The sequence below is a fragment of the Pogona vitticeps genome, chromosome 6 (assembly GCF_051106095.1).
Source record: "Pogona vitticeps strain Pit_001003342236 chromosome 6, PviZW2.1, whole genome shotgun sequence".
Lineage (NCBI taxonomy): Eukaryota > Metazoa > Chordata > Lepidosauria > Squamata > Agamidae > Pogona > Pogona vitticeps.
The window spans coordinates 55,833,328-55,859,473 of NC_135788.1; the positions used below are offsets into that span (position 1 = coordinate 55,833,328).

A 26,146-nucleotide genomic window follows, 5' to 3' on the forward strand; every position below is an offset into this window, starting at 1 on the left:
GCTTTTTCTTTCTTTCCTTCCTTTTTTTAAACAACTGGTTAGACCAGAGAAAGGCAACCAACCAAGCAAGTAAGATGGTGAGAAAAGTGAGCGAGACAGAGGAGCCTTCGAGATCACTCAGCTCGGCAGCTTCCTGCTGTTCCATAAAAACATTTCCAGAATGTATGAAGTAGAGATCGCAGGTTGAAGCGTCACCTACGTTGCCTTTGGATTTCTGAAAAGCGGTAATGTCTGCCCATCTCTACCATTAGATTTGATTCCTGAATTTCAAATTCATAATTTAACATTCTTAAAAGCACAAAAGGATACTAAAATATTTTAAATTAAAAATAAACAGAGGTAATTTTGCTTGTCAGAAATATGATTTATTATCAAGAGAAAAACAAAACATCAAATTTAATATGGCAGATGCTGCTACATTTTCACAGCAAGTGGGAAATGTTAGATTTGAGCTATGAAAGTCCAATGTAAATATGCTTTGTAAATATATGCCTATTCAGTGACTGGAATAAAATGAAGCCAGTAAGAGGATTTCTAAGAGTTAAAGCTGCTGTTTATAATTTAATTTAAAAACACTGCTGTCAGTCTCTTCCCACACATGCCAACCCAGTTCTGTGCCTAGTCAACGCTGCATGCTTGCTATTCCCTATGTTTTGTTAACAGCAAATGGTTTTTTTAAGGAGGGAAATGAAAGAAGTAGATTTTTCCTACATAGCCTTTGGCAGTGTAAATCAAGAAACAAATTTTAGCTGAGTGGATACAAGTGGAATGGCTTTTTCAGGTACACAATGATCAGATGTGTCTGCTGACTCTTTTCTTCTGTAATGTGGAAAATTGATCCAGAAACAACACTGCAATATGGTTCCTGTTGTAGAGTTTTGAATTTCTGGTAAAATTCTGCTTCACATAAGAAGTACAGAAACGTACATAGGAGAATAGCTGCAAGTTCCCCAGAGTTCACCCCTTTCTTAATTGGTACTTGAAGTCTCAGTCACTCACTCTGAGACATTTGTAGGAGAAAGAATAAAAATTATTTATTTACATGGTTGTTGTGGGTTTTTCCGGGCTCTTTGACCGTGTTCTGAAGGTTGTTTCACCAGTCTCTGTGGCCGGCATCTTCAGAGGACAGCACTGTGCACTGTTATTGAATGATTATGTACATTTTTGTGTTTTATTGTTTTAACTTGTATTGGAAGCCGCCTAGAGTGGTCCGGTGGTCCAGATAGGTGGGATATAAATAAAAAAATAAGAAAATAAAATAAAAAGAACAATCTTCAGCACACGGCCAAAGAGCCCAAAAACCCCACAACAATCATTAGATCCCGGTCATGAAAGCCTTCGCGAATATATTTATTTACAGTTGCTTAAAATTGCATAGTTGTGTTTGCTGCTTTACTGCATATATATTTAACAACCACTGGTCTGCTATTTCACAAATATCATCTTTTGGCAGGGGATGGGCTGCACCTCACAGCTGTTGGCAGTAATGCTTTTGCTAAGAGGCTCACAAATCTAATCAGGAGAGCTTTAAACTGAGTTCTAGAGGGGGGGGGGGGAGACTGTAGTTTGCAGGGCAGAAATTCAGCAAGTGCTGGTGAGAAAAGTCCAGCAGAGCAAGTAGTACTAGAGAATAACAAGGGGAAAAAACACACACATGGTCCTAAATGTCTCTACAATAATGCACAAAGCATGGGAAATAAACAAGAAGAACGGGAACTCTTAATACAGCAAAATAAATGTGATATAATAGGTATCACTGAAACCTGGTGGGATGAAACTCATGACTGGAATGTAGTTGTTGGGGGAGGGAACTATTTCGGAGAGAGAGACCTAGCAAGAAAAGAGGAGTAGCAGCAGCTTTATATGTGCAGAATGTTTATACTTGTTAAGAGATCCAGGAAGCCAGGTTGAGAGCATCTGTGTAAGAATTAATGGGGAGAGAAACAAGAGGGATGTCATTGTGAGGGTATACTACAGACCCCCAAGTCAGCCAGAAGAGTTGGATGATGCCTTCCTGAAGCAGATGGCAATACATTCAAAAGGGAGAGGTGCAGTAGTAATTGGAGATTTGAACTATCCCGATATATGTTGGCAGTCAGACTCTGCAAAGAACATCAGGTCCATCAAATTCCTCACTTGCCATGCAGATAATTTCATGGTCCAGAAGGTGAAAGAAGCAACAAGGGGATCAGTTATTTTAGATCTGATCTTAACCAACAGGGATGACTTGTTAATAGGGTCGAAGTGATTGGATCCTTAGGTGGGAGTGACCACGCTCTCTTGGAGTTTGTTACACAGTGGGAAGCCAAGTGTAGCCAGACATGTGTTCTAGCTTTAAGAAGGCCAATTTCAGTAAATTTAGGGGATTACTGGCTGTATTTCCATGGACAAAGATACTGAAAGAGAAGGGAATTCAAGATGGATGGGAGTTTCTTAAAAGGGAGCTATTAAAGGCACAATCTAAAACTGTTCCAATAAGAAGGAAAAACAGGAGATGTCTAAAGAAACCAGAATGGTTGACTAAAGAACTTTCAATTGAACTAAGTGTTAAAAAAGTATAAGAAATAGAAAAATGGGGAAAACACCAAAGAGGAATACAAGTCAATAGCGAGTATATGTAGGGGGCAGGTAAGAAAAGCAGAAGTGCAGAATGAACTCAGACTTGCCAGACAGATTAAAATCAATAAAAATGTTTTTTAGTTATGCCTGCAGCAAAAGGAAAAACAAGGAAATGATAGGGTTGCTGCATGGAGAAGATGGTCAACTACTAACAGAGGACAGGGGAAAGGCTGAACTTCTCAGCACCCTCTTTGCCTCAGTTTTCTCCAAAAAGGAAAATAGTGCTCAACCTGAGGAGTGAAGAGAAGATTATGTAGTGGGGGAAATGCAGCACAGAATAGGTAGAGAGGTAGTACAGGAATACCTGGCTACTCTAAATGAATTCAAGTCTCCAGAGCCAGATGAATTACATCCAAGGATATTAAAAGAACTGGCAGAAGTAATTTCAGAACCATTGGCAATAATATTTGAGAATTCTTGGACAACAGGAGAAATCCCCACAGACTGGAGGAGGGCAAATGTTTTCCCTATCTTCAAAAAGGGCAAAAAAGAAGACCCAAATAATTACCACCCAGTCAGCCTGACATCAATGCCCATAAAAATTCTAAAGCATATCATTAAACAGACAGTTTGTTATTTCTTAGCAATGCTGTCACCACTAAAAGTCAACACAGGTTTCTCAAAAAGTCATGCCAGACTAATCTGATCCTTTTTTTTTGATAGTTACAGGCTTGATAGATGAAGGGAACACTGTGGATGTAGCATATCTTGATTTCAATAAGGACTTTGACAAAGTTCCCCATGATATTCTTGCAAGGAAGCTAGTAAAATGTGGTCTAGACAGTGCTACTATTTGGTGGATTTGTAATCAGTTGACTGACCTAACCCAAAGGGTAATCACCAATGGCTTCTCTTCATCCCGGAGAGAGGTAACTAGTGGGGTGCCTCAGGGTTCTGTTCTGGGCCCTATGCCATTCAACATCTTTATCAATGACTTGGATGAAAGAATAGAGAGTATGCTGATGATACCAAATTGGGAGGGGTTGCTAATTCCCCAGAGGACAGGATTAAAATTCAAAAGACAGGAAAAAAATGAACTGCACAGATATAGGATGGAAAGCTAGACAACAGTACCTGTGAAAGGGATCTAGGAGTCTTGGTAGACCACAAACTGAACATGAGTCAGCAGTGTGATGCGGCTGCCAAGAAAGCCAATGCAATTCTTGGTTGCATCAATAGAAGTGTAGTGTCTAGATCAAGGGAAGTGGTAGTACCATTCTATTCTGCTTTGGTCAGACCTCACCTGGAGTATTGTGTCCAGTTCTGGGCATCTCAATTCAAGAAGGATGTTGAAAACCTGGAACGTGTCCAGAGGAGGGCGATCAAAATGGTCAAAGGTCTGGAAGCCATGGCCTATGAGGAGTGGCTTAGGGAAATGGGAATGTTTAGCCTTACAAAAAGAAGGTTAGGAGGGGACATGATAGCCATGTTTAAATATTTGAAGGGATGTCATGTCGAGGAAGGAACAGGTTTGTTTTCCACGGCTCCAGACACTCGGACAAGGAGCAATGATTTCAAACTACAGAAAAAGAGATTCCACCTGAATCTCAGGAAGAACTTCCTGATAGTCAGAGCTGGTCGGAAGTGGAATATGCTGCCTCAGAGTGTGGTGGAGTCTTCTTTGTTGAATGGTGCTATAGTAAAGGATGATGCTTTAAAACAGGCTTGTCCAACCAACGGCCCATGGGCTGCATGCGGCCCAGGTCAGCTCGTAATGCGGCCCAGTGCAAATTTTTATTTTTTAAGAAATAGCGCGCTGCCCTATAACACAGTGCTGGGTTCTAATCCCTTCCTTCCCGACCCTTCCCCCTCTAGTGTGAAAGCAGAGGCTTACTGCAAAACCGACTCCCGTCCCACCCCACCTTGCCCCAGAGACTCATGGCTCGGGTCGATCGCGTCATGGCCCTGATCCGCTCCAGCGCCCAGGTTCAGGTCTCCCTCTCCAGCTCACCCCCTTACACCCCGCCGTGGCAGCGGCTATCGTGGTGCTTCTCCCATCCCAGCGGGAGGAGGAGCTGCCTCCGGATCCCCGTCTCCCTCCTTTGCTCTCTAGCGGCCGCCAACCAACCACCCAGTCCTGCCTCTTCTCTGCGTGCACGCTTCCTTTGTTTCCTCCCTCCCTCCATCTCCTCTTCCCATGGACAAGCACTCCCTCCTGCATTCCCGGCCCCCTACAGTTGTGCGTGCGATGGTTGGGCATCCCCCACCACCTCCCGTTCACTGCCCCCAACACAGGTTTGGCGAGGGATCTCGAAAGAGGGGATGCCCCAGAAGGCGGATCTTTCTGCCGCGTGCGTGTGTGTGATGGTGTCCCTCGGGAAGAAAAGAGCTCAAAGCTCCTATCATCCCCGTAACACAGGCTTGGACCTTTGGGTAGCTGCTGGGCGGGTGCGCGTTTGTATGCAAGTCTCTTTGCCCTTTCCAGAAGCCAGCGCCAGCCGCTTTCTCCTCACTCACTCCAGTCCCCTGCCACATTCCGCCCCGGTGTTGCTTCTTATCCATCACTCTATTAAGCTCCCTTTTCATATGTATCTTTTCCAAGCCCGCTGTCACTTCCAATCAAAGTGGTTTGCAGGCTAGCCCGGGTTTCCTTTCGCACCCATTCCTGTCCGAGTCAATCACACGCAGACATACACACATGCAACACATACCAGTGTTGAATCATCGGCTATTCCAGGAATTCCTTAAATTTATGGATGCTGAGTATGGGGACATCATTTACTTTTCTGAAGTAAGATGGTTAAATCGAGGGAAAATGCTCGCAAGATTTTATGATCTGAGAAATGAAATCAAGTCATTTATGGAATCTAAAACAAAATGTGTGCCAGAACTTGATGATGAAAACTGGGTCACAGATTTGGCATTTTTAGTCGACTTGGCCACTCATTTAAATGAGTTAAACATGTGTCTTCAAGGTGAAAACCAATTGATCAGCACAATGTTTCAAACTATAACAGCATTCAAAATGAAACTGAAACTATGGCATTCTCAAATGAAGGCAAAAAATTTGATGCATTTTAGCACAATGGCTAAGCACACCTCTGTGAACATGGAAAAATATGCAGCCTTGCTTTTCAATTTGGTACAGGAATTTCAGAACAGGTTTCAAGATTTTAGAAAAAATCAGACATCTTTTTTGATATTTGCAACTCCATTTTCAGTGGACATTAATATATTACCTGCCAATTTGCAAATGGAATGCATAGAGCTCCAATCTGACATTCAACTGAAAGAAAAATTTGACCATGTCTCTTTAATGGACTTCTATAAGATATATGTTCCCAGAGAAAAATATTCTTCACTTCACAATTATGCCTTATTCATGTCATCGCTATTTGGAAGCACCTACATTTGTGAGCAGCTATTTTCAAGGATGAAGCAAACAAAGAATAAAACTAGAACCAAAATATTTGATGAGCACCTTGAGCATTCACTGAGAATTGCAAGAAGTTCCATCAAAGCAAATATGGATGCATTGGTGGCTGAGAAACAATGTCAAACATCTCACTAACTTCATTTCCAAGTAAGTTTAATATGTTAACTGTGTTTTCTATGGTTTTTTTTTTTTTTTGGATGATCAGGTATCGTTACTGTTATTTTATTTTATGTACCAAAATTTTCATCTTTTTTTATTTTTTATTTTTTAACAAGAGGGGTGACAGAAAGGAAAAGGGGAGTTGAGGTTAAAGGGGAAAAAGAGAAACAATCACATACTAACATCCATTCTATACCTATTGCTATATCAAAATTCCACATTGCTTTATTTACTCTTTTCTGCCTTCTAGGTTTAAGTTCACATTTCAATATATGCTATCCATACATTGCCTGTTGATTTAGCCCACTTATAAAATAAGTCCCATCTTTCTGTTTCCTTTTGTAAAGGACAGTCCTTCATTACTTCTGATAAAATGTCCATTTCTGCTATTTCCCATATCTTCTCAATGAGATCTTCTTGTTTCGGTATTGTCGGACTTTTCCAATTTTTGGCATAGTGAATTCTTGCTGCAGTAACAATATATATAACTATATGTTCCTTTCACTTATCTATGTTATCAGGTATCATACTCAATACGAACAATTCTGGGTTTAGTAGCACCTTACAAAGCAATATTTGTTGCAACACAGCATGTACTCTTTTCCAATACTGTTTCGCTGCTCTGCATGATCACCACATATGATAATAGCTTCCCACCTGTGCTTCACATTTCCAAAACATATTCAATACATCTGTGTACATCTTGTATATATTCTCTTTAAAATTAACTGATCTTGTAAGCTTTATATTATTTTGCCATATTTTCAACCATTGATCAATATCAATATTATGCCCTATGTTTTGTGCCCACTTAATCATACATTCTTTAACAATTTCATCTTGCATTTTAATTTCTAACAGATAGTTATACATTTTCTTAACTATTTTATCTTTTGAACCTAATAAAAGCTTATCAAACATTGTTTGTTCTGAGTAGAAACCTTCTTTTTTGTCTTTTGTATATCTAGATTCCAACTGTGCTCTGGACCACCAGTCTATATAGATATTCTGTGACTCTAGCTCTTATTTAGACCTCAATTCACCATCTTTTTAAAATAAATCTTGGTATCTTAAGTTTTGCTTTTGTCATAAGATTAGATTGTGTAAAGGCCTCTATAGGTGACACTCATACCGGTATTTTACAGTAGGTTTGTTGTATAATCTTTCTCCACATTCCCAATACAGCTTTTCTTATCATATGTAAATGAAAGTGCTTTTGCTCCTTAAGCGGGCTAACCTAATTGTAAATCGTGCCCTTCCAAGTTAAGTAATCTATCATTTTCCAAACTTATCCATTCTTTTATCCAATCTAACATACAGGATCTATAATACAGAACCCAATCTGGAAGGCCAAAGCCACCCCTCTGTTTATCATCTTGCATTTCCTTAATTTTAATTCTTGGTTTTTTACCTTGCCATATAAATCTCATGATTATCTTATTAAATTCTTGGAAAAAGGACTGTTTTAATATGATAGGAATTGACTGAAAAAAATAGGATTTTGACAAGGCGTTCATTTTGATCGTCGCAATCCTTCCCAACAACGATAATTGTAATTTATCCCATTTCTCCAAATTGTTCTGTATCTCCTTCATCAATTTCATATAATTATCTTTAAATAATGTGCCCGTCCTCTTTGTAATTTGTATCCCTAGATATCGAATTCTCTTTTCCTCTTGGAAGTTCGTCTTCTCTATTAGCTTTTGCCGTTCTTGTTCTCTTATATTTTTAGTAAGCATTTTTGTTTTCTTTTGGTTTATTCTCATTCCTGCCAAAGTTTTTCAACATTGCCATCAGGTCTTCTATTGAATGCACTGGATCTTCCAGTATAATGACTAAGTCGTCTGCAAAAGCCTGAAGTTTGTAATTTTGGCCTTTTACTTTCAATCCTTTCAATTCCCTTTTATCTCTGATTTGTTCATTTAGTATTTCTAGAGTCAAGATAAATAATAGTGGAGAGATTGGACACCCCTGCCTGGTACCTTTCTGTATTTGTATTTCTTTCGACAGCTTGCCGTTAATTCTCACTTTTGCTTTTTGTTGAGTATATATTGCTTTAATTAACTTCAAAAATCTTTCTCCAACTTGCAGTGTTTCCAACAACGGTATCATAAAATTCCAATTAAGATTATCGAAGGCTTTCTCCGCATCCAAGAATATCATGGCCATCTGTTTCTCCGGGTGTGCTTCATAATATTGCAAGGGGTTTAGGACTATCCTTATATTATTTTTCATCTGTCTTTTTGGAAGAAACCCAGACTGATCTTGATGTATTAAGTGAATTAAAATTCTTTTCATTCTAGTTGCCAAGATGGTCGCATATATTTTATAGTCCACATTCAACAATGAAATCGGCCTATAATTTTGAATTTCTTTATCTTCTGTATTTTCCTTATGGATGTGAGAAATTGTTGCCTCAGTCCATGTTGTTGGTATTTTCCCCTCTTCTTCGACACATTCTAACAGCTTCTTAAATGGCTGAAGAAACACCTCTTCCAGTTCTTTATAATATTCCGCTGGTAATCCGTCTGGACCTGGTGCTTTCCCATTTTTTTGCTTTTTGAGGGCTTCTATGATTTCTGCATATGTTATAAGCTCATTTAAGGACTGAATTTGATCTTCGGTCAATTTCTTTTAATTGTGCTTTAATATATATTCTTTCTGAGTTTCTATGTCGACTTCTTTTTTCTTATATAGCTTCCGATAGAAATCCTCGGCAATCTTTTTTTAATTCTTCCTGTTTAAATTTGTCCAGTCCTTTTTCATCTTTCAAAATTCATATTATTGTCTTCTTCTCTTTCCTTAATTTATATGCTAACCACCTTCCCGGTTTGTTTGCGTTCTCAAAAAAGTTTTGCTTTGCAAATTTAAACTTCTTTGCAGTTTCTTCGGTGAGTAATATAGTTATCTGGTGTACCCATTTTATCTTCTCTATCAGCTCTTTATTTGTTGGATTTTGTTTCAACTGGCTCTTTTTTCCGTCTTACTCTTTTTTGTTTCGCTGCAAATCTTATGGCTATTCCTCTAAAAAAGGCCTTACTTGCCTCCCAGACCATAAACATTGAGGTATCTGGTCTCATATTTTGTTTATTTTAAAAATCCATTTCTTCTTTTACTTGAATTCTTCATTTTTAAAGTGTAATATATTCAGCTTCCAATTAAATTCTCTTGGTCTGCTACTTACTTGTAACAAAATTGGATTATAATCTGCAAATGTATTGGGTAAAATATTTATTTGTTCCAATTCTTTCATTAAGTTTACTGACATCCAGCAAGCATCAATTCTTGACCATGATTTGTGCCTATTAGAGTAAAAAGTATAGTCTCTTGTCTTTGGATTACATGTTCTCCATGCATCTACAATATTTATTTCTTCTGCCAGTTGTAAGAAATTTCTTGGAATTGTGCTTCTCTTCTTTTTACTTGTTTTTCCTGATTTTGTATCTAGTTCCCTATCAAAGACGACGTTAAAATCTCCAATTACACAGTAACGATCATAATCTTTATTTGCCAATTCTCGTTGCAGTTGTTTGTAGAAATTTTCTTGATTTCCATTTGGTGCATAAATATTGACAATTAACAATTTCTTTGATTCTCTTTGAATTTCCACCATTAATATCCTTCCATCATCTGAGGCAAAAATTCTTTCTTGATATAAATGGCTATTTCTTCTTTTTACTCACGTCTGAAGCTGCAAATAGTTTTCCTAAGCTTGGCATTCTAACAGTTTCAGGTCCTTTCTTTTCACATGAGTTTCTTGGATGCATATAATATCAGATTTCTGTTTCTGCAATTGTAAAAAGATCTTTTTCCGCTTTTGGGGTGAGTTTAGGCCATTTACATTTACTGAAAAAATCTTCATCTGTTTTCTAGACATCTTGTTGGGAATTACTATCTTTTTGTTTTTTCTTCATCATACTTCTAGTACATCTTGGCTCCGTTGATTCTGGTTGTGGTGATTGCATTAACTTCTCTCGGGGACCTTCTTCTGGTTTCTTATAGCCAGGTATTTTCAACATCTTATTTTTTTCCATAAAGTCTCGCGCCTTCATCGGGGATGTTATATTATATTTCTGTGTATTGATCGGGAAAAATAACCCTTCTCGTGTTAACCATCTATATGAGATTCAATTTTGCTGGAGTAGCTGTGCCAGAGAGGAGTGTTCCTTTCTTCTCTGTCTCACTTGCCATGGAATTTGTTTTAGGACGTTGATTTTCCTTTCTTCAATTATCAATCGTCTGTCTTGTGACGTCCTTAAGATCTTGTCTCTGGTTGCCTTCTTTGTGAATCTCAGATGAACTTCTCTGGGTAGCTTATTTTTTCTAGCATATGCTGTACTCACTCTGAAGGCCGCTTCCAGACATTGGCAGAATTCCGCTACATCCATCTCTATTGCGGGCGCCAAAGCTTCACTCATTAATGTCTCCAGGTTTTTCCCTTCCTTTTCTGGTACATTTTGGAATCTTAACATTTTGGTGGCCCTCTCCATTTCTAGCGTTATTAGCCTGTCTTCACATTGCCTTTGATTTCTGTCCGTCAACTGTACTGTTTCTTCAGCTTTGTCCAATCTGGCATCTGTATTTTTCATTTTTTTCTTCTATATCTTGTGTTTTAGTTTTAATTGCTGTTACCTGCTGCTTTGTCTCTGTCAGCTCTAGCTTCATATCCCTCATTTGATCTGTCATTTGGGTCAAGTGTTGATTTATTTGATCAAATCCTGAGGTTAATAGATTTTGCATAGTTATTTGCCACTCTTTATCTGATTTTTCTGATTCCTGAAAAGTTAGTTTCCCTAAAGCTGATGTTTGAGCTGGGGATGTTCCAGGTGTTTCAGATTTTGGTTTCTTTGCTGCCATTATGATTCACTATACAACCCAAATATAAACCCACTATCAACCTCCTCACCTATACCTTCCCCAATCTTTACCCAGTATTACAGTGTATAAGACGCTTAATGTATATGATTAATAATTCTATTTTAAGAAGTCGGGTACCAGAAACTACACCACTGAGATTGATGCAAGATACTCAGTTTTCTTTATTAACGAAAGAATATTTTGAGAAGCTCATGAGTACCATGCTCAGCCAACAGACGGCCCATTTTGATAGAAAGTTTGATGAAATTAAGTCTGATATTTCAGCCCTGAAAATTAAAGTGTCCAACCTCTCCAAACAACAGGAGAACAAGAATTTACAATTGGGGCAAATGAAAGAGGATATGACACAGCAAAATCAAGAAATACAGAAGACATCTGTATTTCCACCAGGACAACTTGACAGAGTGAAGAATATTGTTCTGGTAGAGAGTGAGAGGTGGAGGCAGCAGCATTTTCTCCTGATTGCCTCAATATTTTATTTTAATTTAGTCTTTTAAACCTTTTAATCTTTTTATACACAGCTTTGAATAGCTTTTATCTTTTCAGTTTTAGATAGCTTTTAACATATTTGGTTTTAGACAGCTTTTAAAGTTTTATAAAAATTTTGAACCAGCTCCTTTGGAAGAAGAAAGGGATGGTTATAAATAGAGAAGCTAGAGATTCTATTCTGCGGATATAAATAACCTGGCTCTTATCAGCGGCTTTGTCAACTCTGTTTATGCCTATGATGATAAAGGAGCAATAATACAAGGAAAACAAATACTTCTGGCCTTGGGAGAAAGGAAACAGATTATTGGACTACAGGACTTAGCTGAAATTCAGTGGAAGCAAGAGAGAGGCGCTATTTCTCTGTGAGTAACAGAACAACACGGTTAAACTAAGAGAATTTCGGAGGTTGTTGACTATTCCTATTTTCAGTGGATATTTACATTCTACATTTTACATGAAATATAAATACTTGATCTTACCTTATCTCCTCCAGTGTTGAGGCAGAGACAGCGTGGTACCCCGATATCAATTACACCTGTCTCAGACTTGGGAGCTGGAAGGACAGGTGGAAGCAATCAGCTTTCTAAAACATTGCAGGCCCAGGAATGTGGCCACAGCATTTCCCAGTCTTCTACTTCCTTTAAGAACTTTAGCACATATAGTGCCAAACATTCTGCTAAAGCCTATCCTGTGGCTCCAAGGAAACCGAAGCAAAGCAAGATAACTGACTTTGTTAGTTCACTGAAACCCTTAACAATTAACATAGAGAATTCTGTTTTTACTTATATTGACTTATCTGACAGCCTTTTGACAAACGGTCAGATACTGAAAAGTAGCCAATCAATTGGAAGCTTGCTAAATAGCACAGTGCATGTAGATTTTGGCAAGTTAAGACTGTCAGATTTTGCATCAGATCTGGTTTTGGGTCCAGACTGTCTGATGTTGCCAAACAACTCCGGGACCCTTAGAGAGCAGAAGTTGAACTGTGTAAATGCTGAAATGCCAGAAATTAAAGACACTACACCAGTATCAGGGGAACATGATTCTTCTCAATCTTGTAAACTAGTCTCCTTGGACTGTGATAAAGCAACTCCATCAAAGGAACCAAGTAGCTGTAGAATACTGGGCTTTTTATCAGAAATCAGAGACACATTAAAGGAAATAAATCAATCTGTTACCACTATAGTAAGTCATCTGATGGGAAATAAGTTGCATCTTGCAAAAAATACAGTGGACCAGTTGAGCCTGAGTCAGGCTGAACATACATGATGTGCATCTGATAAGATAAACAATTACAGTCTGTCTCCAAAAACTATGGACAGAATTGACAAACTTTCACTAGAATAATTACTTTTATGTGTAGGTTCTCAGACAGATGCTCAGGGAAACCTTGTTGCCACGGCACCACCTACAGCAGACTCTCTAAAACCTTTGTCTGCAACAGACTCTTCAAGTGCAAAACATTATCCTCCAGGTAAGGATCCTCCAAAGATCTGTGGAATGGCATCAGCCCTACACTTGGCGAAGGCCAAGCCCAAACCTGTGAAGGCAAAGGAGGCTCAGAAACAAACATCCAAAAAAAAAAAAGAATTAATTTTAAACCCTTATTTGAACTAATAGAATCGGCAGAGTGTAGTGCAAAAGGAAAGGATCCCAGCATTAATATCCAGCAAGCTGAAAGACAACCTAAGGACTCTCAGAGAGAGAAACTTAATTCCAGGAGGCCTCTTATGGATAGTGGCACCAAACAACTTAAGGACACCAGAACTTTGGATTTAATCCACTCCTCCAAGCAGAGGGCTCAATCCTCTAACCAGGGCTCACAACAGCTGCAGCTGCAGACAAAAAGTACCTTACCCACCAACCAATCCAGTGTGAATCTGGATTTGGCTGTAGGTTATCAAATACCAGTCATTATAAGAAATAGGGGCTTGAATCCAAGATTTAAAAGGAAGAGAAGTAGATAGAATGATGAGATTTTAGGGTGAGCTATGTCATTCTAAACAGTCCTTCAGCCAAAAAATTGATTACTGCATGGATTGACATGGTGACAGGTGCTATTCTTTGCAGGTGAACCCATACAGCCTGGAACGTGGAGGTCTTGGAGAGAAACCCCGTGGCGCCATGCATAATATGTTCAATGTCTCAGGAAATGAAGATAGCATGCAAACTCACCTTAATTTAGTTAGGTCATCTTCTCCCTTTCATTTAGAGCCATACTTATCCCACGGCTTGGGTAATGACTCTCCACCTCCTCAGCAATCCGACTTGGAGGACCCCATGTTCCGATATAAGAGACCAGCAATTAAATTATTGTCTTGGAATATTGCGGGCTGGCAGACGAAGGCCTCTGATCCTGCCTTCATTGAATATATTTGTAACTTCGATATTATTCTATTACAAGAAACTTGGTCTTTAATTGAGCCAATGTTAAATGGTTATGTGGTATATTCCATTAATGCCTCTCCCAGCATTAGAGGAGGACAACCCAAGGGTGGTATGGTAACTTTTTTATCAACAAAGCTACAGGCAACAGTAATGGCATGGGATTTTTCCAACAGGATAGCTTCTGCCTTGATTCTGAAGATTGCTACATGTTTGTTACTATTTATCAATGTTTATTATTCCTCTGCAGCAATTTTGTGTGATGACAGATGACGTGGGTCAACTTAGAGAACAATATCAATCATTTTGCACAATTGTATCCTGATGCTTCTATAATAGTCGCTGGGGATTGTAATGCCGGAAGAGGTAGAAATGATGAGACAATTTCTGCATGGTTCAATGTGACCTTCCCAGAACCTATTTTTCCTCCAAATCTTAATCACAGGCAATTTAAAGATTGTGGTTGTAACTATGCTGGTCTACGCTTAATTATATGATTAATACAGTGGTGCCTCGCTTAACGAGCGGCTCATATAGCGACGAATCCGCATAGCGATCCCCTTTCCGGGATCGCTAATGCGGAGGCATCGCGTCCGCCTCTATGGCCGAAACTCGCATAGCGAAAATCGGTAAGCGTTTCGCTTACCGACCTTCACTTTGCGCCCCGCGGATCAGCTGTTCGGTGAGTCCAAAATGGCCGCCGGAACAGCCGAAATGGCCACGCGCAGCGTTTTCGCGCCCTCCCCTTGCTTACTGAGGGCGCGAAAATGGCTGCCGGCTATGGGAAGACTTCATTAAACGGTGAGTTTTCTGCCGATTTGGAATGCATTAAACGATGTTTAATGCGTTCCAATGGCTTTTTTTGTTCCGTTTAACGAAGTATTCACATAGCGAAGGTTAATCCGGAACGGATTAACCTCACTATGCGAGGCACCACTGTAATTCTATTTTATCCCTTTTAAACAGGTGCATAACTGCAGATAGACCAGGTGAATTTACCTTTACCTCTTTAGCAGCTGCTTCCACAATAGATTATGTTTTAGTCTCTAGGGACTTGTTGGATCAAATACATGATTTTAAGTTAGTACAGGGGTGCCTCGACTTACAGCCGTCCCTGCTTACAATTTGAAGGACTCTGCCTCCTTCTGGAATATAGTAACAAAGGGAACACCAACTTGCACTCCCAAACAAGATTTCTATATATTGCCTAGTATATGGTAGGAACATTTTCAAAGTAGCATGCTACAATATCTCAGCATAGTTTTTCATTCTTCAGGATCCTGGCTTACTCATGTAAGCCACGCGGCAATGAGCGCCCAGAAAAATACTGTAGCACTAACAAGATTTTTTCATACTGATGGGGGTAAACATGTTCCATCGGTGATACAAGTTTTTAAGGCCAGGATTATTTCACAAATGCTTTGTGGCTCTCAAATTAGTCTACGCTAATTTACAACCTCTGGAAATTGTTCAGACCAAATTTGCGAGAGCCATCCTTGGAGTTCCATTTTGTACTTCCTATGTGGCTCTTCACTTAGAGGTAGGGTTAATATCCATTTAAGCAGTGGTCCCCAACCTTGGGCCTCCAGATGTTCTTGGACTTCAACTCCCAGAAATCCTGGCCAGCAGAGGTGGTGGTGAAGGCTTCTGGGAGTTGTAGTCCAAGAACATCTGGAGGCCCAAGGTTGGGGACCACTGAATTAAAGCACGGGCTAAAGTCCTTATGGTAAAATACTGGCTTAAACTGATTTTTTCATTAGAAGGCTTGGCCCCACTGATCCTACTAGATTCTTTTCAGTCGGAGTGAAAGAAACATATAACTGAAGAGATATTGAAAATTGGCTTTTTTCCCAGTATAGTAATGGGTCTCACTGATGCCATCAAAGCAGTGAAGTTAAGGGTATGGGATATTGAACTACAGGATCATGTTGGCCAGTTAGGGATGTCTAACATTTTAAAGAAATCTGCTTTTATCACCTCCTCGTATTTAGCTAGCACTATGTCATCTAAAGCCATAAGGGCTTTTACGCTAGCTAGGCTTAATGTACTACCTTCTAAGCTTCTGGAGGGAGGATTTCAAGGTTTCCCTACATCAGATTGTCTCTGCCCTTGTAATAGTGATAAAGTTGAATCAGTTGGTCATGTTCTCCTTTTCTGTACTTGCTATCGGGATCTACGTATGGAGCTTTTACTACCAATTATCTTTAAATCTCCCGGGAGATCAGAGGAGGATTATGTACAGATGCTACTTTCTGACAACACTCCTTATATTACAAGACAAGTGGCCAAATTTTGTGCTGCAGCAATGGTTATTCGTGTTCAGATGTTTGGATAGGTGATTTTAGATGGATAATATAATGCTTTTAATTTAACACTGGCTGAGGTTTTACTTATACCAAGGATTTGGTCCTGACCCGACCAGATAGGCGGGATATGACTAAAATAAATAATAAGAATAATAATTTATGATGTTATTAACTGGAAAGTAGGGGTTGTTTTATCATGTTTTAATGGAAATTCTATAATTCTGCCTGATTTTACAATTATATGTATGTATTTTATATTGATTTGGTTTTACTGGTCTTTGACCATGATAAAGTATTCATTAATTCAGAAAACAGCGAGAATAGCAAAGAAAATGAAGAAAAAAGTAATAGAACTTCAGAAGGACTTAGAAAAAGTTGAAACCAGATGAAACCAACATGAAACACCAATGACTCAAATCCACATGGAGAATCCATCACATATTCAGAGAATACAGAATGTACCAGAAACTCAAAATGAAGACCTCTTAGAAGTTACAACTGATTTACTATCAGACTGGGCGAATTGTGAGAAGGATGAAATTAAGTGAAATATAGATGCGGCCAAAAGAACATCCTCAGTATTTATTAAAAGAAATAATCTCGCAAGAGAGGTACAAATTAGATAATTAAAACCACATAGAGATAAAATTCTGAAAGCAACACAAGATAAGCAATATATAAGAGAAGGAAGGACTCTGAAGACATTGAAACATATCCCATGGGAAATAAGAAATAAAAGGAAAATGTATTAGAATGGATAAAGACTATCAGCTACATAATCAGTAATTAGAATAACAATATATCTGTCTGAATTTGATTTTCCCCTCTCGCTCACTGTTTATATTTCTTTCTGATATGTAGAAGAGAATGTATAGAATTACTATAAAAAATATTGATCTGTAATGTGTCTGTTCAAATCCACCCCCTCTGAGGGTACCCCTATCCCAACTGCCCCTTACCTTACCCTACCTTTATAAGGAAAATTTAAAAAAAATTTAAAAAGAGAGAGTAAACAGTGACTGGCAACAATTATCAGAGTAAAAATAAGATGGGAGGGCATGATTTAGGGAAGGTTATGATGTATTAAGTGTAGGGGAGGAAGGGATACAATAAAAGAAGTTGTAGCAAGTGTCTTCCTGGACTTTCTGCTGGAGGCTCAGCAGCCAGAACCCTCAACACACAATTCCTCCTGTGACTTCTAAATGTGACGCTAAGTGCACACTTGGTGCCTCACTTTGCATGGCAAAGAGGCACTGCCTTTGGCAAGGTATCGCCTTTAATATGTCTGCAGAATAAAGAGACACAAAACAGTCAAGGATCCCAGGTTCTCCATCTCCCAGGTTTTCTTCCCCCAACAGCTTTATCCAAAAAAAAAAAAAAGTAGGCAAGCATTCCAATATATTTTTAGGACACAGATTTTTTTGGCCTGGATCCAGATGGAGCACGGTTATGTGCATGTTTTGTGGTTTGTTATATTCACATTTAGTTAAGCATGTCTAGCGAATTTGGTTGGTTTCGCTGATTCTCAAGTTGTCATTCTGGCTCTTTTATAGAACAAAGAATTTAGACTCACAATGTGTAAAAGGATGTGGTTACTTTGGATCTTACATAACTTCTTCTATCTCTGTCATATATTTTGTGATAGTTGAATCTAGTCGTTATGGCTTACATGGCAATTGGGCCATTTTGTGGAATATGGAAACTTGACTTAAACATGGTTGACATGGAAGTTCTACGGTTAGCTGTATTACTCCTTTCTAGTCATGTGCAGTTGATAAACTTACTTGTTGTGCCCTCCATGGGAGTTGCTATTCTGGAAAATGAGATTAAGCACTAGAATGAAATACCTATAGATAGATGCTTTGTGACTTGTTGCATCTTTCTATTTAGCCAGTATCAGTATGGTTGTTTTGTCCTCCTCAGAACTTGCTGTTCTAAGGGGTTTCTGATTTTGAATACAGACCAGAATATTTTTATTTCTATTCCTATATCTCCAGTTTCATAATCTCCAATCCATGAGCACAATTTGTTGGATATGTTCAAATATATTTCTATGTTGTATCACAGAATAGAGATTTTTTTACTTTGAACAGGTACAGGAATGTGATTTATATACATGTACTGTACATCAGCTAGCAACATCATATTGTTCAATTCCAGAAATGCAAAATGGCTTTTCATTCTTTCAATTGTGCAGATGTGGCATCTCAGAGGTCTTATGTCCTTCTGCTGTCTTCCTTTGTTCCCTTGGGGCAGGCTTGCCAGCCTTCTTGCACATTGAAGCTGAGCTGCAAAACATAATCAAGGAAGCAAAAGCCTAAAGCAGAGACTGGGAATGAAGGAAGCACAGCCTTTTTACACTATAGCTCCCAGAATGTTTCAGATCTGAAATAAAGGAATTGCAATATTTTGTAGTTTGACTCCCTACATGTATTGCACACGGTGATTGATATTCAGGTCATATCCAGACTCCTTCTGATACCTCCGCCTCATAGGGAGTCCTCTCTTTCCAACAGGAAGAAGAAAATGTTAATGGAAGAGAAATATGAACCATTATGATCATATTGTGTATTGAAAAACTGGATACACCTGAAGGAGACAAGAGAAAAGCATGAAGCAGCAATGTGGTGAGGCATACACCAATATCCTAATTTTAATATTTTTAGAGGTTTCTTCTTTTAGAGCAGTGATCAGGAATAGTAATTTACCCCAAATAGGGTAAAAATGAAAATCCTGGGGGTAATGAGCAGATCATGGAACCCAAGAAAGTAAAATCTGTCACTGCCTCCATATCTTCCCCTTCTATTTGCCAGAAGGTGATGGGACCAGTGGACATGATCTTAGTGTTTGTTTGTTTTTTGATGTTGCGCTTCAGACCGTTCTTTGCACTCTCCTCTTTCACCATCATTACGAGGTTCTTTAATTCCTCCTCACTTTCTGCCATCAGAGTGGTATCATCTGCATATCAGAGTTTGTTGATATTTCTTCCGGCAATCTTAATTCCGGTTTGGGATTCCTCCAGTCCGGCCTTTCTCATGATGTATTCTGCATATAAATTAAATAAGACAGGGGACAATATACAGCCTTGTCGTACTCCTTTCCCAATTTTGAACCAATCAGTTGTTCCATATCCAGTTCTAACTGTTGCTGTCCCATGTATAGGTTTCTCAGGCGATAGATAAGGTGGTCAGGCACTCCCATTTCTTTAAGGACTTGCTATAGTTTGCTGTGGTCCACACAGTCAAAGGCTTTTGCATAGTCAGAACTAGCCTATCTTTCAATCCCCTTGCTCTCAGCACCACTGGCTGGGTTAGGCTGGGTCTCACCCTATTTATCTTACGATAGGTCACCCCTCTTCCTTCCCAATATGGCCATGCATGTTTTCGCAGGGTCTTTTCCCTTCTCTTGTTTTGGACAAACCTTGCTCTCTAGCCCCAAACTTTGGCTAGATAGGTCTGACCTCTATCAGGTGTAACCGCATGTGGGCGTGCATCCCCAGTGTCAAACCTGTGCACTACACCCCTGGCTACTTTAGGCTTGTTGGAAAAATTATGCTTGACCCCCTGAAGCACAGCTCTAGCTCCTTTTTGGTTTTCTGGGGAAACTGAGGTACTGACTTGGTCCTCCTCTGAGGTTTATTTGAGTTCACACCTCCCTTCCCCACAAGGTAACTCAAGTCTTTCCTTGTCTGCCCCTTTCAATGCTAGCAAGACAAGGTCTCCTTTCTCATAGAAGGGCTTGATTATTTCCCCCTGGTCCACTATCCTGCCTGTCTTTCCCTCTACCAGGTTGATGTAGTCTCCCTTGTTCACTTGGGAGGTTGCTTGCATCATCTTGGAAGGGAAATATGTTCCTAAAACTTGATAAACTCAGAAGCTCACCTCCTGCTACCCATCTGCCTCAGCAGAGCCTGTACACTGTTCTGAGCCTCAATATTTCTCAGGGGAACTGTTTCAGGATAACGTATCACCCAGTCAACAATATTCAGACAAACTTTGTTTCCCCTCAGGGTAACTCTGGGCAACAGTTCCACTGTGTCTAACCCAATGCTATGGTCTGGGTTCACAGCTTGGCGTCAGATTTGCCACTGCAATCACCTTGCTTTGGACTTCCTTCACACCTCCGGCCCAATCCTTCTAACTACTCCTCCATTTCAGGACAGTAAAGGTCTTGTCCTAATCTCTGGCGAGTGTTTGCCCAATCTGTATTAGCTGCAAAGCTACCAGTGTGTTCCTGTTCCTCTATCCCCACTTGATCTGTGAGAGGAACAATCATTTGCTTGAGGTGAGTCTCCCCTCCCCCACTGGGATTCACACAGGCCTCACTGTCCAAAAGGTCTTCTTCTGGGAAGAACCTTTCAGGACTCTCAGGGGTTAACGGTTCTTCAGCAATGTTCTCAAAGCATTGTTTCAGCATGGAATCTGCCTTTTGTTCCTGAGTGAATGTGTAGCTTTGGGGATTATTAAGCTGAATTATCTCGGCTGAGTCACTAATGTCTGTCATTATCTCTATATGACTTTCATTTTCTTCCTCAGCTGTCCCTACATTTTCTTTTTGGGAACGAGTCAGAACTAAAACCTTCTTCACATGCTCAGAGAAGTCAGTACCAATCAAAACAGCTGATGGCAATTGCGAAGAAACACCAGTCCTCCATTTTCCTTCCCACCCCTGATATCTGATGGCTATTTCAGCCACTGGCAGAATGACAGCTGCCTCTCCTATTCCCTTAACAGACGTGTTCCCCTTTCAAAATATATTCTTGAGGGACAATATCAGGATGACATAAGGTTACTTGAGAGCACAAGTCCTTCAGAGCCATATATTTATTGTTATCAACATAAATATTGTCACCTGAAGTTTCAAACAGCTCCTGGTTCATTTTAATTAGGTAACAATGCCAAATTTCTGTCACAGGAAGATCAGGTTCTCTGTTCTCAGCTTGTGTAGAGAGCTCAGCTTGTGTTGCCATGGCGCCTAACTCCTCCCTCTGAGTTGTAACTTGGTCCTGCTGTAAACAGTATACAGCTTGAGGCTTAGGCAAATTTCCCTTATGAGGCCCAACTTCTCTGTTTTTACCACACTGGGTTGAAATGTGGCCCTTTTCCCCACACAGAAAACAGGTCCTAAAGTTCAATTGATCTTTACTCTTAATGACTTTTCCCTCCAAATTTTGGTTCCTGGTCTGGTTCTGAGGGCTTGCCCACAAAATGGCCCCCAACCTTCTGCTCGTTCTTAAACTGCCCTCTGGGATATTTATTTGTGTCCTCCCACACTTTCCTCACAACTTTTCCCTCATAAACACTTGGTTTTCTAATTTGGGAAATAAAATCAGTGGCCTGTCCCGCCTCTTGCAGATTTTTGGGTTTCTTGTCCCTGACTAGATACCTCAGTTCACCAGGTAGGAGTGAATAAAACTGTTTGATACCAATGATGTTTTTAAGATCTTGTACTGTTTCAACTCCCTCCTGTTGGATCCATTTATCCAGGTATCTGGTCAAATTTGCCCCAAACTGCGAATAAATCTCCTCAGGTTTCTTTGTCAGAGCCCTGAACTTCTGTCTCAAATGCTCTGCATTGATGCCATACCTGGCAAAAACTTTTTGTACTCATCATAATTTTTAATTAATTCCAAAGGCATCTCAGCATAGATCTCAGCTAGGCCTTCACTAATTTGAGATCTCAGCACTATCATTCTTTCAGATCCCCTCACTTCAAAATCTTCACATGCTCTCTCAAACCTCACCATAAATGATTCAGGGTCATCCCCCTTTCTAAAGACTGGGAATCTTTTCAGGTCTGCCTTTGACAAATGTCTCTCCTCAGAGTTAACTCTGCCATTGTTGTTATTATTGGCTTGACCTGCTAGCTCTAGCCTCCTAATTTTAAATGCCATACACTCTCTTTCTAGTTCAAAATTCTGCTATCTCTCCTCAGCTTTGGCCTTCATTTCTAGCTCCATTTCTCTCTGTCTAATTTCCATCTCCATTTGTTTCAACCTAAATTCGTGTGATTGAGCTTGCTCCATTTTCCAGTTTCTGAATTCGATAGAGTCTTCCCCCCTTGAGGTGCCCAATTCTTGATCTGAGGTAAATTCTTCCTCAGAATCCCCATTTTCTTTATCTGACACAACTGCCAACTCAATGGATACATTTTCACCTTTCTTTCCTCTGGTGGAAGACATGTTTCTTTACTCAGGCTTGTTATTCAGTTTTCAAGCCTCAATTTAAAAAGCACATTTTTTTCTGTCAGTGAGAGTGTCTGTGTTATAAAGTAGCTTCCCCAGCACTCATCCACTGGTAAGCCACTGTGTCTAGGCCTCTGTCTTCCAGCCAGGCCTTTCCCCAAAGACAGTTTCTCTCCCTGCCTCAGACACCAAATAACCCTAAATAACAGCTTCAACCTTTCACAGTTTTAGCTGACTTGAGCCCCCCTCAGCTTATCTGCCCTTGGCCTTCGCTTTGTCCCCTCAGAGCCCTCTCCCTTGAGCTCAGGACAAGCTAGCCAACCAGCCACAGATTCTGCTTTGGGTAACTCTTTCCAGAAATGGTTTCCACAGAGCCAGTCCCTATCTTAGCCACCCCAATCTGAGTTTCAGAGCCTTCCCACTAGACTTTCTTCCCTTGAGAAAAGTCCTAGGAAGTTACCCACTCGTCTACTCAGATTCCCTGACTAAAGATCTTCTCTGCTCTGGGCACCTTTCCAGTCCAAGGCTTTATTGGACCAAGCACATATCCCACACGCTGGACACCAGTTATGTAGCGGGCACACTGAAGCCTCTAACAACTCAGGCCTCCAGTATGTGCTCACTCCTCTTCTCAGGAAGCTGCCACCAGGTATTGCTGATCCAATACCAAATATTCAATGACACTTGTATTTACATTAAAACTTAAACTTGTTTATTTGATTACATAAAAGAAATAAGTAAATCACAAGCAGATAATCAATTTCTTTCAATCACTGAACTTTCTGATACACAGACCCTGCTCTCACTGACTCATTAACACACTGCCTTCTCACTCAGATCTCTACACTCTCTCTCATCTCTCTTCTCAAACAATTTCCCCCTCACATACCTCATACACCCAGCTCTTCCCCCTTTAGCACCACCTTCCGTCCCCTCATTGGCTGCTGTTCCACTGCTCAGCTGTGACGGACAGGTGAGGGCAGGGCTGAAAGCTACACCTTGTAATGAGGGTGAAAGAGGAGAGTGCAAAAAATGGCCTGAAACTCAACATCAAAAAAAGTAAGATCAAGCCCACTGGTCCCATCAGCTCCTGGGAAATAGAAAGGCAGGATATGGAGGCAGTGACAGATTTACTTTCTTGGATTCCATGATCACTGCAGGTGGTGACAGCAGCCCCGAAATTAAAAGACTCCTGCTTCTTGGGAGGAAAATGATGACAAACTTTGACAACATCTTTAAAAGCAGAGGCATCACCTTGCCAACAAAAGTCTGAATAGTCAAAGCTATGGTTTTTCCTGTAGTGATGTATGGAAGTGAGAGCTGGACCATAAAGAAAGCTGAAGAACTGATGCTTTTGAATTGTGGTGCTGGAGGAGGTTCTTGAGAGTCCAAACCTTTCAATTCTAAACGAAATCAACCCTGAGTGCTCACTGGAAGGACAGAGCCTGAAGCTAAGGCTCCAATACTTTGGCCATCTCATGAGAAGAGAAGACTCCCTGGAAAAGACCCTGATGTTAGGAAAGTGTGAAGGCAGGAGGAGAAGGGGACGACAGAGGATGAGATGGTTGGACAGTGTCATCGAAGCCACCAACATTAATTTGACCCAGCTCCAGGAGGCAGTGGGAGACAGGAGGCCTGGCCTGCTCTGGTCCATGGGGTTACGAAGAGTCAGACACGATTAAATGACTAAACAACAACATCAAGGCTGGCTGGATAGCTCTGTGGTTTAGGTTTCTTGGCAGTGGATTCCCCACTGTGCCTTTAGGGAGAAGAGTCAGCCTGTGTAGCCTTGGGCAAGCTAATCACATGACAAGTAGAGTTTGATAATTTTGCTTCTTGGACATCAGCTCCCGCTAGTTCCCTAAGCAGCCTAGCCATAGATCAGAATCCTCTGATGTCAGAATGAGGTCACAAGCTGGAGAGGTTTTGTTTCTCTGCAAACTGAGAGGCAGTTAACAGTCGGTCTGAGCTTTTAAGTAGCTTTTAACAAGATGGATCTTCCTAGTAGGTCAAGATAAGGGTTGGAGTTCGGCTATATTAGCCCTTGTCAGTTACTGTGGCATAGTGGATAGATTATCAGGCAGGGATTCAGGAAGCCAGGGTGAAGGAACGGAGGTTGTTGTCTCTCCTAGGCCACTAAACCCCTCAGAAAGAGGCAAAGACAAACCTAATCTGGAACATCTATACCACAAACTTCTTGTTCGGATTTCACAAAATAGGGATATGATCCCTTCCTGGAAAGGAAAAAGTTTTAGAAGGACCTGTTGAGTAGGTTTTTGCTTTTCTGCCTCTCTAGCCATGAGCTTCCAAAAGGTCCCTTTTGGGGCCACAACTCCAAAGTTCTTAAGCCGGGAGGAATGCCAAACATCACAAGAGGGCAAGACCCTCTTGAATAAGTGGGAATCAGTCCCTGAGTGACCCTTGGTCTGTGGTTTCTTTCCATCTTCTCCTATGAAATTAATGTGTGTCTTCTTCTTTCACAGGGGAAAGAAGGCCATTAGGTTGAGTAAGGCAGCCAATTTGAAGTCTCCACAAGGACTACACCATATTTAATGTTTACTGGTGGCTCCCAGAGAGGTTTGTGGGGGTAGGATTTTCCACTTGAGAGGTTCAAATGATTTGGCCTGTCCTCCATACCAGACACCTTGATTTTAACACAAGTGAGAAAGAGAGGCTCCTTCATTGTGTAAATACTGACAAATATTATTATATACATCTAGGATGAAGAAACAAGGCTTCAATCGGTGGAGGGAAAGGATGTCTTCTTAACTGGCAGAAAAAAGCACCTCATTGCATGAGCAGGATAAACCAAATAATCTTGAGGAACCCTGTCCTGAAACCATGCCTGTAAATATCCAAGCACCTTTTCCTTGGGGAGGAGACCTCTTCATTCCAGAGCACAGAAGAAGTTGAGTGGAGTGATTTCATGAGCACAGAAATATTTGGCTTTGACTCTCTGCCTTTTTTCTATTGGTCATTTTTACAAAGACCTGTGTTGGAGAGGACATTGTGACACAAACAACATGCATAAAATAGATTTGCTGTTCCAATGGCTTTGTATTTCATACAGCTGTCTGCCAAACACTAATGCCGGGGACTGAGCTCCTGCCAAACCATCTTTTCATACAGTGACCCACAACACTGTAAGGAATTGGAAGGAAACTGGGACTTGTGGTCATACAAAGATGGATTCTTTAGGTTCTGTATAGTTTGGATTTAAACCATTGAAATGTTCTCATGGGATTGTTGTTCCAAGTTTGCTTTGCCTAGCACCAAGATAAGGAGCAAGGTTTGAGAAGAAGACCAAACACCACATTCCTCTTAACTGGGATGAGATAAGACACCTGCAAGATCTCATGTGATATAGGGGCGGTGAACTGTGTTACACCCTCATGATCCTAAACTGGTTGATAGCTTGGAAGTGTCAAAAAGAAGGTGGTCCAGAGACGTGTAGAAAAATGGTTGTTTCATATATGTGACATGTTATTGTCAGATATGAGAAGAAAAAGGTTTTTCTTTTTGAAAGAGAAGGGGGGGAGATTAGCCCAGCTTTTCTAGAATGCTAAGATGTAGAAAGTGCCAAGATGATTACTTAGCTTAGTTTAATTGTTATTATTTTAATCTAGAAATAGTAAACTTATTTGAATCATGGTAACTGCTTGGATATGATTATGCTTTATGCTTTTAAGCTACAACTGTATTTTAATGCAACTACTTTATTTTCTTAATAAAAAATTATTCTTCAACAAA

At 40.2% G+C, this 26,146-nt stretch overlaps 1 long non-coding RNA gene across 1 annotated transcript; it reads left to right on the forward strand.

The window, feature by feature from the left end:
* The first annotated feature begins 84 nt into the window (after positions 1-84).
* On the forward strand, positions 85-26,146 carry LOC140708205 (uncharacterized). Its single transcript, XR_012088392.2, has 3 exons — positions 85-224; positions 18,729-18,839; positions 24,880-26,146. It is a non-coding gene; the product is annotated as an uncharacterized LOC140708205 (long non-coding RNA).